Source organism: Mytilus edulis, chromosome 5 (genome assembly GCF_963676685.1).
Source record: "Mytilus edulis chromosome 5, xbMytEdul2.2, whole genome shotgun sequence".
In the NCBI taxonomy this organism is placed as follows: Eukaryota; Metazoa; Mollusca; class Bivalvia; order Mytilida; family Mytilidae; genus Mytilus; species Mytilus edulis.
The window spans coordinates 18,401,745-18,417,169 of NC_092348.1; the positions used below are offsets into that span (position 1 = coordinate 18,401,745).

The following is a 15,425-nucleotide window of genomic DNA, read 5'->3' on the forward strand; positions in this document are numbered from 1 at the left end:
GTAACTTTCTTATGAATGCATATAAAGTAATAAGAGAGGTATATATATATATATAGATAAAAGATTAATCTTTTAAAGGGATGCAGTATTGTTATTATGCAATTATTATGTAATCAATTAATATGTAATTAGTTGCAAAATCTCGGTCAGTTCACTTGAATGAATTTAGCTCTATCATCTCTTCACCTATACAGAAAATTTTAACGAAATCTTAATCAACACATCATGGGCTTCAAAAGGGTGTCTCAAATTGTCCCTATGGTATTTCATTCTCTCATAAATCTCTAATTAGTGTAAGCATCCTAACTACATAAAAGAAGATAATGTTCAATTAGGTGTAAAATTTGTTCTATACATTCTATTTTAAATCTTAGACACCCTTTTGTAGATAATGGCCATAGGAACAACATATAAAAAATCAACCCTCTAGGAATACCTATACAGAAGCTAATTTCAATTGAAAGTGAAAATTTGGTGAAAAATATTTTGGACACATTTAACATTATAATTGGTTACATAACTGTTGTATAAAACTAACATTACATTACGTTGAAAGAGTTATCTGTTAGCTATCCATACATACCACTTTTATAAATTTTCAAGCATTATTAAGAAATAAACAGCCTTTTAAAACTTGGAAGTTGGAGTTATAAAATCTTTATATTGTGCTACCTTATTATGACCATAAACATGATAAACGAAGAAGAAATGAAGAAAACAAAAACAACACGAATACATGATTTAAGGTAGCACTTGTTCATGTTTAAGTGCTTTGCTCCGTTATACGAGGAGTGTAGAAACAGATAACACTCTTAAATACACGGACCTCATATTAAACCAAAACTATTTCCTATCATTGCCATTGTGTACCCCATTTTGTTTTGAGTGTTATATACATTTGTATTTGCCATCTTCAAAGGTCCACAAATACCAGTGTGTTACATAAATAGCAATTTCGTACCGTATTGTCCAACTTCATTGATATCGCTTCGTTCGATAAAAAATACAGACTGTATTACTAATGCTTTGATATAAATTTAAATGCTGAATAACTTTATTATATAAACACAAATTAAATATTTATAATTTTAGTGGAATTTGGGAACATGTTTTCAGATGGCTTTTAAAATGTTTGATATTTGATCGAGTAGTTTGATTGCAATCATCCTCTATATATCAACCTTTGATTTTCTAAAGAACTGATCCAATTTCCAAGATGATAATTTTATATTATTCACATTAAAAATATTTAATGAATAACTCATATAAAGATATTTGTATGCTCATTGGAAATTAAAGATTATTAAAATGTTATCAAGACCATGAATTATTGAAATAATGTGTTAATCTCATTGACAAAAATATCTGAATTACCATGAGATAGATGTTTCATCAAAAATACAGGGTATGCGATCCATTTTTGCCAGACCATTTTGATACCTTCTCAATCATCATTTGTAGGTTTGCATGTACATGTACATGTAGAGCTCGTTCAATAGCGTTCGTTGACGATGTGATCTTAAGAATGGCAAATCTAACCAGATAATTATGACCAACTATATTTACAGCATGAATAAAGGGATACCTTGTATAAGTAAATCATCAATTAGACACCGATCTTGAATAAAATGAGAGCATAAACATGGAGATTAGACATAATCGATTGTTTCGGCCAAAATAGTCTCATTTTCGTAATATTTTATAATCCATATCACATGATACAATATTATATTTTATTATAAATTGTCTATAAAAAAAATCATATGTGGGTACACATCAACAAGACAGCAACCCATCGACAAATTAATCAAAATATATTCTTAGGAATACAGAGTTGCTGTAACAATAAACATGCATCCTTAATTTTATCATGTCAAATTATAAATCGTTCACAATCTATTATCACCTAGATCTTTATCTAAGCTAACAGTTTAAACTATTACAAAAGAAAACTCATACGGTTGATAAATTTGACGTAAATGTAGTTTGCAAATTGTATGATACGAAATGTCGAGTATATTGAATACAAAACAGTTGTTTTTTGTATGTCAAGAAATAGCATACAGAAAAAGTCTTTATATATGGTACATATTGTTTTATATATACACTACTTGCATATAGAACGAAATGGCACACTTATCAGTTTTCAATATATATATATATATATAAAACATATAAAGAACTTCTCGTGGTACGAAATAATTATGGCATGCAATTGCTTTTTGCAATGGTCCAGACTGATAACGGTACAACCCTACCATAATTCGCTCATTGTACAAATAATGAATATAAAAAGGTGTCATATAAGTAAAATTTGTATTTTAGCGTATTGAAAATAAGCACTTTAAGTTTTACTGGAATCAGGCGGTAGGTTGCATTAATAAGAATATGATACAAACTTCAAACCATGTCTAAGATTTATATTGTCTTGTTCTTTTAGGGAATACTAACTTGGTTTGTTTACACCTATTAAAATATCGTACTTCATTTGTCTTTATACCTTTTATAATTAACGACTAAGTTATTGTTGTTGGTTACAAATGCAACTACCCAACATTTCCATAATTAGACTGTTATAATACCTTCAGACATAGAACTCACTTAATTGACTCAATACAATTCTGTTTTATATAGACTACGCTAAATGACAAACTGTAAGGTTGATCTTTTAATTAAATAAATTCATTTGTTTCATAAAATTGTCTTTCAAAGGGCAGTTTTGGATGAGTCATTTATTTCTGTAAAGTCGGGAGTGGTAGCTGTCTTAATTGGTCGTTGTGAGACAAACATGGTTAAAACAAAAAAGCCCAATGCATTAAAATTGTTTTGAAGTGTCATCCATTTTTTCCATTAGCTTCAAGTATGATTTTAACTTACATCATGTTTTAAGGAATAATGCATCATGCATTTTGTCTCATGCATAAGACTAAATTTCTAAAGTGAAATCACTTGTATAGGTATAAAATTATCTATAAATAAATAACCGACTTTATAAAAACAATGTATAATTACGCTGATTATTGATTTTATTTTGGGTCCTCTTTAAACTGAAATTAAAACTTGTATGACAATTTTTAAATAGGCATTGTTCTCTGCAAGTTAACAAAAAAAATGGGGAAATTTGTGAAGAGAATTTCAAAGTAAATTTAAATGGATCTTTTTTCTAACTTGCATGAAAGATCTGTATCTATACCAGTTCTTAAAAATCATTTCAGCTTTAAAATAGATTCAAAATTTGGAAAAAAACAGAATGTCTATGATAATCTTAATACATTAACTGGATGAATGTAATGTAAGCTGTTTTAATATTTATTTCACGATAAAACAAATGTGTATTTTTCAAGTGCAACTTGCATAAAACGGATATAAAACAGATTTTGATAGATATAAACCATTAAACTACTCCATTTGTTTCTAAACAAATTTGGTCATGTTTTGGTTATAAAGCTATTCAACTGTTTCGGTTTTTATACATCCTTGATTTTTAAATCTTGACTTTGAGAGTAACAAAATTTACAAACGTAGGTGCATGTGTTAGTCAGAAAAGCATGAAACTTATAACGTGTTGTTTTTATTTTTTATCACTAAAAATATAATACCGTAATTTTCAACCTTTAAATTGGTTATCCGAGTACACCAGAATTTAAAATCTTTTCGATCGCAGGTGCGTATATATTGTAGACTAAAAGTCAACCGCATAATATGTTTCTCTAACGATTTGAACCATAATGATTAGTACAATTTTTTATGTATATGGCGAGAAATTTATCAACGAGCTAGAGCTGAACATCAGCATACACACAATAATCAGAACTGTTATAGATGCTTACGGAATTGATGAAACATCTTCTTACAAACTGCTTCATAGGTTTCGAAAAAAGGTAATACGTTGCAACTTAGTAACGTTTTCGTCTTAAACATACATATTTATATAGATAATTTGACTCTAGAAGTTATGTTTGCAAAAAAAAAACCAAATAGTTACTGTATTGGCAAAGGAGGGACAAAAGATACCAGAGGGCCATTCCAGCTCATAGTAGAGGGTTATTTGTTATGACACATCATTATAAAGGCATTAACTAGAATTCAGATATTTGTAAAATCATCAAATACATAAATGGTTTATCAAAACATTGTAGAATTATCATTGATTATGATATATGTATTGGTATTGCAACACAAAAAAGCGGAAATGAATTTTGCGAAACGATTACGTAATAAAGATACATTTCTCTTCTTAATTACACTGAATACTTATTCACCTTATCTCATCAGAGCGTGATAGACATAAGAGAGATAGCCCTTACACATGCATTTGATCTTAAGTTGATAAGAGTAGTTTCAAGAATACTTCAAATATACTAAATTTTGTTTTTTAAAAACTTTCTTATCAATTGTGATTTAAAGGAAGGGTAATGCAGTGCTGAAACCATAAAAAATGCATATAAAAAAGATGATTTGGTTATATTTCAAATGAGATCTCATGTCGAGGACCAATATTTGTATACACAAACATCTTTTGATGGTTAAATTTGTTTCCTGGACGACACATATACACCGACTTCATAAGATATCTGAGCGAGAAAAACATATAGTTCCCTTCAACACATCAGTGTCTATCAAATAAGGCTATTCAACCCCTGATTTTTTTCTGCAGTCCTTTCGTGTCTTTCGTGAAGAAGTTTGTATTATTATATAGGCGTGAGTGACGAAAAAGAATTTAACTAATATACCATGCAAATCTGGTAAGATGTCCTTTTTCTATAAAATTTAATTTCAAGATCATACAAGCGAATTTAAGATAATTAGTATTTAATCATTTTTTCTACTAGACTTTCAAGAGAGAAAATCATGCTTTGTTATCATTAACCATGGAAAAATTTGTTGTCCATACAAAATGACTTCAAATCTTACAACTTCCTATAGTCAAGGAGAAAAAACTCCAGTTGAAGTGACAGTTAATCTCAAACAATATATAACATGCAATAACAGATTTGTGAATTAACAAAAATGTATATATTGATTAAATAAGTTAACTTACGTTGATTTCAAAAGTTGATAGCTTCTTTAGCCAATATGCAGTTTTACAGCGATCGCTTAACTTTCATAGCAGCATTTTCCTAAAATTTGTCAATTGATTTTTCAACGTGTTGATCACTGTGGTCTTACTACACTAACATTCATAGGACTGTCTGTAAGTTAATTACCAAAACATCTTTGAACTAAATACGTAATGCTTTTATCTAATTAACTGTGCATTTATCTAAATAACTTCACCTGTTTCTATTGATGAACAGATGCACATTAATGAGAAGTATTGACATAAAAGCATTTTTCAAAGATAGTGTACACTATTTATACATTTCTTATCAGCTTAATCACTTTCTACCATTACGGTAACGATAAATATGTGCATAGAGGAACAGAAAAGCTAAAGTACATGGAAATCCAGTATACACATAAGCGTAAAGTAATACAAACTACTGTAACTATCCGATTCTAATGGTTTACTGTTTCTTTTAATATAGTGATTGATTAAAACAAAGTTACTACAAGTGGATATGATAGCAGCAATCACAGCGTCTGCCTTAGTTATATATATAGTAAGATTAGAAGAATAGTGGCCGTGTTTGTCCTTCAATAATTTGAACACCATTTGCCCGTAACAAATGTACAAAAGATGATAAGCTGTTGATATTTAAATATGACAGACTTAGAATCCGCAGGATGCATTCTAACTACAATATGAGAAATTCTACCTATCATATTATTAAGTGATTTGTTTTGTCATTCAGGTAATTGTATACTCATCTTATATTGCACATTTCCGATCTTTGAGATTGCAAAAGATTATCTGAACACTTCTGATTTACAATTTGTTTATGTACCACAAAGACACTTGGTCTACAAACACTAAACAATTCCTAAATTTGAAAAGTTGATAAATTTTAATTGTTTCGATCTTTGATTAAGTGTAAGAATATCATCTTTCCAAATTGTTTAAATTTGAGAGAAATTTAAATAATTTCAGCAAATAATAAACACAAATGAATAATATCAAAAGGCTCTGGTAGTGGCTCTTAACTTTTTTTTTATTTTTCTTGTAAAAGACGTTGACAGAACTTCTTTTTGTAACCAATGTAATCAATATGGCTGCGTGCATAACATAAACCGGCTTTACTTTGAAAATATTTCATAGCTTGACCTTCATCGTTAAATTGAATAATACACACAACACATTCATTTGAATAATAACTAGATATTGTTGTAGTTTATTACTTGCGACTTGCGTCGACCAAAATATATATTAATGTCAATTTAACGACACAAAATACAGTTGATGTGTGATATAGTTTACAAGTGCGAAAATGAAATAAATTATCTTCCTTTTTTAAGAATTATAATGATTAAGGAATTTATTGGTGTGTACATTAGATCAGGTCAATCACTTACAAACATATCATACAAGTCATTCGAACTTTTAACATTTTGTTTTTTATCTTTTTCCATCCAAATCTGTGTTTTTACTAAATTGTTAGATGATATTCTTTTTTATTTATTTAAATTCATTTTGAGTTTTTTTAAGACATTGTACACATCACACATGTATTGCTGTTCAACTTATAGTTCCATTACGGTATTTAACATCGACCTAATATTCGAACGTTGCTGCAAGTTCTAGATGACCCCTAGTATATTTGTTTTTATGTGGCCCCTAGTGACTTGAATTATTTTCAAAATGTTAACCACACTTTTGAACAATAAGGAATATAATGTTTCAGGTAGATCTTGTTTTCCTCTCTTGAATTTCTTGAGTTCATTAACAATAGTTGGCGATCTTTGTATACTAGCATAACAGAATGCTATTTTTTGTATTTTTGCCTATATTACAAACAAGATTTTAATTTGACTCTTCTTCTGTATAAAACATATTCTTCAGTTTTGAATAGATCCAAGGTTTTACATTTCTTCTATTCCTTACGTAAATATCGAACATTTTGTTTGAATTTTTCTTTCTGGAAATTTATATAATCGAAACGTATGCACTTCAAGAAGTATTTGCTGAGTTTGCAAATCAACTTAACGCTGAAAGAATTAATGTTTACAAAATAACATAACAAAATATTCATGTCGTGTTTAAGTTGAAAATTAATATTTATTATATAACATATATGGTTTTTAAGTTTTATTCGAAAGTAGAGTTTATCATAGTTTATAGGTTAACGCTCAAATTGGATTCCATCGCGGATTCTATGAACACCAAATAACCGTATGGATTTGCAAAATATCTGAAATACACAGAGATGAAAAAAGAACCTTGTATATACAACACTTGATATGCAATAACTAATTAGGTGTGTTCGATGATAAATTATGGAAAGAAAAAAAAAACCAGCTTCATCCATTTAGTAGACAAAGGTCTTATACTTGAGGGAAAAAAATGAAAAGAACATTAAGCAAAATAGTTTAATAAAATTATCATTAATAAACCGATAGAAAATAAAAACTGGAGTTATGTAGCAGAAGTTAGTATGTTTTTGGAGATAAAGCCGGCAATTATCACTATCGAACCTTTATTACATGATGATACATTGAAATTAGCTTAAGGAAATATATATCGAAATGGGATTTATATCTGCAGAAACATTAATGATTCAATGTATAGAGAAAATAATGTCAGGAAAGTACCATAATGTACCGATTGTATATTACAATATGTTCAATTCTTTGGGCTATATATATATATATATATATATATATATATATATATATGGCTATTATCTGTGCATTTAGAATAAAGCATACTTTGTTTTGTCTAGATAGCAAACAACGACTGCACGTTAAAAAAAAAACAAACAAATATCGTTGATTTATTTCAGTGTTTTGGCTTTTTGAGTTTACCTTTGGGATGACTTAAAAACACACTTTTACTGAGCATATATAAAGGCAATAGTAGTATACCGCTGTTCAAAATTCAGAAATATATATATATGTAACATCAAGATAGTCAGATTAGATACAGACTTGTGTTGTTCATACCTAAACAACTGAAAGTACTTGATTAGTTCTAATTTTAATTGTTTATTATTGTCAGCTGTCAGAATGTTTTAGTTTGGAAACGAAGTAATTGTTTACATACATTTATGGTTGTCTTCCTATGTTATTTTTTATCGTCTTGTAACTTAATCATAATTTTGTTAGATTATTTGTAATCTAATATATATGTTCTGTTTTAGTTCACAGAAGACAGCTTTTTACGTATTTTTTCAATGTCGATGATTAAACTTATTAAGGCTAACTAAACTGTAATCAATGTTCTGTGGCGTCAGCTCGATTGCATCGCAGTGATTCGTTTATCAATATATTTAATCGAAATTTATTCACTATTATTTTTCAGTTTGACTGTTTGACTGATGGTTTAACAAAATTCCCATAGGCGTTACAAAAAAATCATAAAATGTAAATCTGAACCATTCTAAGGCATCTTTCAAATCATTGAGCATTTGTTCAGTATATTTCAAAAGCCGTATTATATTTACGCATATAATAAGTTGATAAAATAATGTAACATATGTGTTAAATATAATACACATCTAACTCCTGGTAATTGTCAGTATTTTTGGGATTTTACTTTTTTCTATTGACTCACTGTACGTTCAATTGATTATATTTTAAAGGGTGTTAAACATTTTGAAAATCGAAATTTGGAAGTTATATCCGTGAGGGGCATACTTATCCTGAAATACAAATGGAGGCCCAATTGGAGTACAATGTAAACATGTACGTTATCGTCAAACTCAACATTAATATTATCATATTACACAAGCATGACAAAACAATAGTATGTGTTGCTTTCTCCGCTTGACCACAAACAAAACGTATTAAAATACTACGATTATGCGTTTGTGTCATATAGTGTTTGGTTTATATATAGACATGTTTCAAAGTGGTATTCGACTATGACCTTTAAATTTTGTATCGACCCAGTGTTTGTTATAAAACATATCATGTAAACCATCAGACCTATATATTATTTTTTAATTTTTCCTCGTAAATTTCACGTTTTAGATCAAGTATCACTGTATCGATATCGAACAAAAAAAAAATTGACAAACATTTTTCTTCTTCGCAGAACTTACAATTGAGAGCAGATTTTCCTTTACAATCTCTTTTTTAACAATTTGAAGGTTTCATTTTAAGGACATACAAAAGCTTTGATATCCTGGAGATCGATGGTTGTGTTGGATCTTTTTAATGCTTTTAAATTCTGTTTGAATCGCTAGGGACTATAAAAGATAATACCATATTTGAATTGAAATGACATGAATAATGTTCGAATATATGCATGCCATGAACGGCACGATATCTGTTGAGTTCAAATATGATCTCCCATGAGAGTGTTTAGTACCAAGTCACAGAAGTCTCGTTTAAATCAATATTCCTATTACATATACGTCTATACTACTGTACAATCTATATATTGCACATCTATCATATCTGTATTATTGAAATATAGAAGAAATGATTTTGAGTTAATAAACATAAATTTTCTGATTATTTCTCGACCTAGATAACGTAAGGAAAGAGATCAACTTATTTAAAAAGTAACATGTTGTTTGGTATACCCTCTACATGTGGTTGTTGATGCTTTTAGTATATGTTTGTTTAAATGTAAAAAAAATAGTTTTTCCGAGGCTTGAACTTGCGATCATTTATATATCCGGAATACATAACACCAGAAATCTACTATTATTATTGTAAAAATATATATGTATATATATTAAGATATTTGATTTGATTTGCTTATTAATTTCTTGATGTGCTTTGTTTTTGTTTTCGACATTTAACATGGTTAACAAACAAACATTATATTGATTTAAGACTTTCATGAATATCTATTAGTACGCATCCCTGTACTTAGATAATCAAAGTTAGCTATTTTATAAATAAATTGACATATAACGTATTAATGTCTTTTCTTATGGATTGATATAATTATCCTTTATGATCCAATCACCTACAATCTGAGATCGTACAATGTCATTTGTATTGCGTTAGTAATGCATCTACTGAATTGGATAAAGAATGATTCGCACTGGTAGTACAGTTGTCTTAATTTTGTTTTGTAGTAAAGTACCAGTGACTGCACTCATTCCAGATAATAATTTACATATTTACGTGACAAAGTTTCCTAATGAATACATTTTTCAATACCCATAGGAAACATTTGTTTGCAACAGTTCTAGAAAATGCGCTTGATCATTTTGAAGCATGCACAAAAGAAAACGTGTGTTAGCAAAACACAGAATAATTCAGTTTCCGAACGGCAAGATTACCAATATCATTGAATACTTGGCGATCATTTACGTTATATGTTATGTAATTGTTTATTTGTAAAGTTTCCCATCTCATCAACATGGTTGAATTTTAAATGTACCAACTATTACTGAAAGCTTGTCCTAAACCCATAGCAACTAATCAAAAAAACTAAGTTCAAATAAAAAAAACAAACTTGAAAATATTATTAAACTATGATCACGAGTAATGCGCTCTTCGGATTAATAGTTGCAGATTTGGTGCAATCACTGTGATATATAAAATTATTAGATAAACTTCTAGTCATATAATGACAATAGATTTGAAGAAGAACAACTTTGATTATTAAATCAACTTAACATTGACAAGATTAATTCTTTTTCCTGTAGTTATTTTGTATTGTTTGTATACTTGTTTTACCACGTGACTGTTCTTGAAGTTTGAATAGTTGTTCATTCTTAAGACATTATAACAGGTTTTTTTTCTTCGAAAGACATCAAAGACTTTAAACACTGGGCATTATTCAAAATAATATAACGATACCAACCGAGTTGATCAAATAACCGCATTTTAAGAATTATTTGATTTTCTATGGTATTTTTTTCCTCTAAATGAAAGTAATCAAAGGCTTATCGTTTCACAGAAAAGATTTGTTTACTTGCAGTTCATTTGATATCTTATTACAAACGTTATATTAAGAAAAATGTTTTTTTTTATCTGATTGATTAGAAGTTGTAAACCAGTTTAACAATTACAGTCGAATTAATGTTTTTTCCGTAGGTTCGAACAGTTTAGATTATAACGTTGCAGTGTATTGATAGTGATGTTAATCCTTACTAATTTGTTAAATTCAACAGTGAAATTTCGAACATTGTACATGAAGTAAAACATGTATGAATATCTTTTAAAAAAAAGCCGAACTCAAAAATGGAAAGTCTGTTCGCAGATAGAAAAATCAAAAGTTCGTTTTTGGTGTTTGAGCTTTTAATTTTGTCATTTGATGAGAGACTTTCCGATTTGAATATTATAAGAATTCGGTAGTCGTGTTATTTTCAAATAACAAATGACGATAGAAAAGGTTCTATTTTTAATTTATCATCAAATTAAAATAAAATGAATATTATATTGCAGGCTATAAAAGTGAGCAATACATAAAAATTATGAGAAATAATTTCTTTTACATAATAACCTTTTCCATATTTATACATTTTCGATTGAAAAATGTCAAGTGTAGTATTGGAATCCTTTGCTCATGATCCCTTACAGAAATAGTCGGATATAAAACTTCGTATTTAGGAAGGATCCAGGGCTTCGTAAATATAGCAAATCAAGCTCAGGCTTGTGTATACATAGTATGTTTATGATATCTGCTGTCTGTCTTAAAAATGTTTTCTATCAAATAAAAAGAAAAATGTACATTCAAAGTACCTACTGCATATTTGTTTGCAGGGAAAATACAATTAAAATGTGTAAGTGCATCAGAGCAACATAAAATGTTTTAAACTTTCCTGCAAATAATCCAATGATATTGAAAGTAATTGAAATATAGTTGATAGCTACTTGCCAAAAATAGTTCATTACTATCAAATAAATGACATTTAACATTTGCTCAATAACAAATTACATTAAATTACTATTCAATGGCAATGAAGTTTTGTTATAAATTCAAATTCAATAACACTAGGTCTGATGATTAGGCCACGATTGCTATTGTCTAATCATTTCTTCAAAGGGTTTTCATATCAACGTTTTCAAAAAACTTAATCATTATTTCTTAAAAAGGTGCATCCAAAGTTATTATTAAAATCATACTATGAAGTTTAATATTTGTAAAGGCGGTTACGGTGAAAAATCTGTAACGAAAAGAAGTGAGTATATGAATACTAATAAGATAAGGGTCTGGGGCCTGTTTATCGAAACTATCCTAAGTTCCGTCCTAAGAATTTCTTAGGACAGAATTTAGGATAAAGTTAGGACCGACTTACGACACGTCTCAGCATGCACATCGAAGCTATCTTAGGAATATCTTAGCTAGGACGTCCTAACCAATATCCTAAGTATTGACGGAAAAGAGAAAACAAATAAAATATGGTAAAAAATAAATATGATATCATATTTTATCAATAGATTTTTTTTTAAATATGGTTAATAAAACCTAATTATAAGTTTTAGATTAAAGGAAACAAATAATTATTGTATAATTGTACATTTAAACTGTATAAAACAAAACAGAAGACAAAAATAATAACTATACGCATCTTATATTTAATAAACTATAATTGTAAACTAGATATATAATCGGTAAAAATCATTAAATGTTTTTGAGTGAGTTGAATTCGAAGTGTCACGGTTTCATTATTTACAGTTGAAAGGCAAATCTCGTGCATACATACTGAGATATTTCAACTATTTTACTACTGCTAAAAATTAATACGTGTGAAAATGTACAAAAGACGAAATTCGAATATCCTAACGTTAGGACCATCCTAAGACCATCTTAAGACACCTAAATTGGTATCCTAAAGTTAGGACAATTCCTGGGATTTTCCTAAGTTGAGACATGTTTGATAAACCCACTTAGGACTAAGATGTGTCCTAAGTTGGTCTTAGGACACGTCCTTATCTTTAGAGAGCTTCGATAAACAGGCCCCTGGTTCACTTTTAAATCTTGATATCAGCATATTGCTTATTATCAATTGGTATATATATCTCGTTGCTTGTTTGAGAGCAAAATACCCTTTTAAACAAATGTATCAGTTTCTCATTTTGGACATCTACCAACTACATTTAGTGTGTTGTATGGTAAGTATGCAGCTGTGTGTGCTTCTGGTCGTGACTTTAGAACATTGTATAACATTTGTTTATAGTGATGGTGAAAAAAAGGTAACTTAGACCCATGCTTAATCATAGTTGATAGTATCAAAATGTTCGTATGTTGACTATTCTTGAGTCTATTAATGGTTCCTTTGAGTGAAGTGTTATATCATTGGACGCATCACTTATTATTTAATCATAGTAAATTATAAGCATTCCTCAAAGTGATGATACCGTGTTTGGTGTTATGTGTGTCGTTATTATTGGGAATGGGTTTCGGGAATATGACAATTATTTTCCAGTTGTTTGATTTGTGTTTGAGCTTTTGAATTAGACATTTGATAAAACTTTAAAATACTGATGAATTCAGTTCAGAATTTTGCTAGACACTGGGCTAAATGTGAAAGAGAAGACGTAGATACCCTTTCTGGATGGGTTTATTGGCTGTGAACATATATTGAACATAATATTTACATTATTCTTCGCAAATTATACGGATGCCATCATGAGTTGGTTGACCATAAGGGAATATGTGTTGCTCAGTTGCCGTCGGATATGTTTACGATACCCGTTCTCTTTTTCCTCAAATGTGACCTACCGAAATTGACATCATCAGCCAACAGTGAGCAATACGACGCGGGCCGTATGTGGATCGAGCCTGCTAATCCCTTTCAAAGCACCAACCTTTGTTTTGTTTAAAAAGGGGTAAATGTTGCTCTTGCTGTAGGTTTAAGTGTTTTAATATTTGTGCTTTTTATCATACCCACGAAACATAGTTCTGCAGGGTTAAATAATGTTGACCTGTCTGTATGTCCGTTCAGTCTTGTACTTGTCATTGAAACTCCTCTGCAAAGACTTTGTTGATAACAAGGACATACTATGTAGATGCGCATATCGACAGGAAATTAGGATACGATTTTATTTTACAAAATGGCATATAAACTCAAAAATTCGGCTGTAAGAAACTACTGCAACAGATTTTTTCTTCGCAACTTCTACGAATCCAAAAAAAAACAGAGGATCCGAGATCACCCCTGGTTTTTGGTTGAGTTCGTGTTGCTCAGTGTCTAATTTTCTTTGTAGCTTGTAATGTTCATCTTTTGTCGTTTTCTTTTTTTATAAAGGGGTTGTCAGTTTGTTTTTGACTTACGAGTATACCCTTATCTTTCGTAGCTCTTTTCGTCATGTTTCTTGCTAGATTGAGTGTGAACAAACCTAACATAAAATAACACTTTTTCGCCATTTTGATTTGTCTCTATATGCACCATTGTTTAATCACAATAAGCGTTTATATAACTTCACAGTACAGTACCCTAACACCAAGTCAAAGCAAGCCGAATGACATCCTGCAAGTATTCTCGTGTATATTTGGAATAACGTTAGATTCATTTCTGTAAAAATAAACTACCTGTTAGCACAAACCTATTATGATCAAAGTACAACACAGTATGTCTACTCACAAAAGCTTCAGCTTGATTTCGATGATGCAATTTGAAGAGACACGAAAGGATTTATTTAGCTGAAGTAATAAGTGGTGTTGGTAGAATAAAATGAAGCCGTTCATCAATCAACAAAACGACACATCAACAGTTTATTTCATTTCCATTATCTTTTCATAAATTGAAAATCAATAATGTCATATTCGTATAACGTATAGCATTATAAAAGAATATGACTGGTTAATCAACTCCCATTGTATACATTATAAAAGTGATTTTTCATGTCTATCCATGTACTATATTGTGTTACCTTTTGTAACTACACATAATGTGCATTATATTAAAGGACTTTTATTGTCAAGATTTGTCAATGTGTAATTTGATTTAGAATTTGACTTGTCATAGTCTGAAAGGGGTATATTATTTCATTAAATATAGTTTAGTCTTGATTTCTGCTGTGTTACTTGTGTGTGTTTCGATTTCCCTTTCGTATTTTGTTTTGTCTTTGTTTGTTTATCGTTTCCCTTCTTTTCGAAACACACAACATGAATGCCAGAAATTTAAAAAATGTGTATGCCTGACTTCATCTTCAAAAGACTCACCAATTATACTCGAATAAAATAATTAAAATTTCGAAGTTAAAGAGCATTAAGGATCAATAATTTCTAAAGTTTTTCCAGATACAACTTTACTCATCTATTCCTCGGGTGGAAAATCCTAATTGTTTAAAAGATAATAGTTTTTTTTTTTTTTTTTTAAATTTGATTTTTTTCTTTCTGTTTTACTAACGTATCTAATAAAAAAAAAAAAAGAATTACCGAAAGTTGAGGAATATAGAGTTGTTAAAGTTAAGCA

General features: G+C 29.4%; 1 protein-coding gene across 1 annotated transcript in view; it reads right to left on the reverse strand.

Annotated features, from left to right (window-relative positions):
• The window catches only part of LOC139523135 (uncharacterized), a 40,462-nt gene extending 35,244 nt beyond the window's left edge, over positions 1-5,218 (reverse strand). Inside the window, exon 1 of the mRNA XM_071316935.1 lies at positions 5,042-5,218. The gene's annotated coding sequence lies outside the window, so the exon portion shown is untranslated. The remainder of the gene's footprint in view (positions 1-5,041) is intronic.
• Between the last annotated feature and the right edge of the window lie 10,207 nt (positions 5,219-15,425).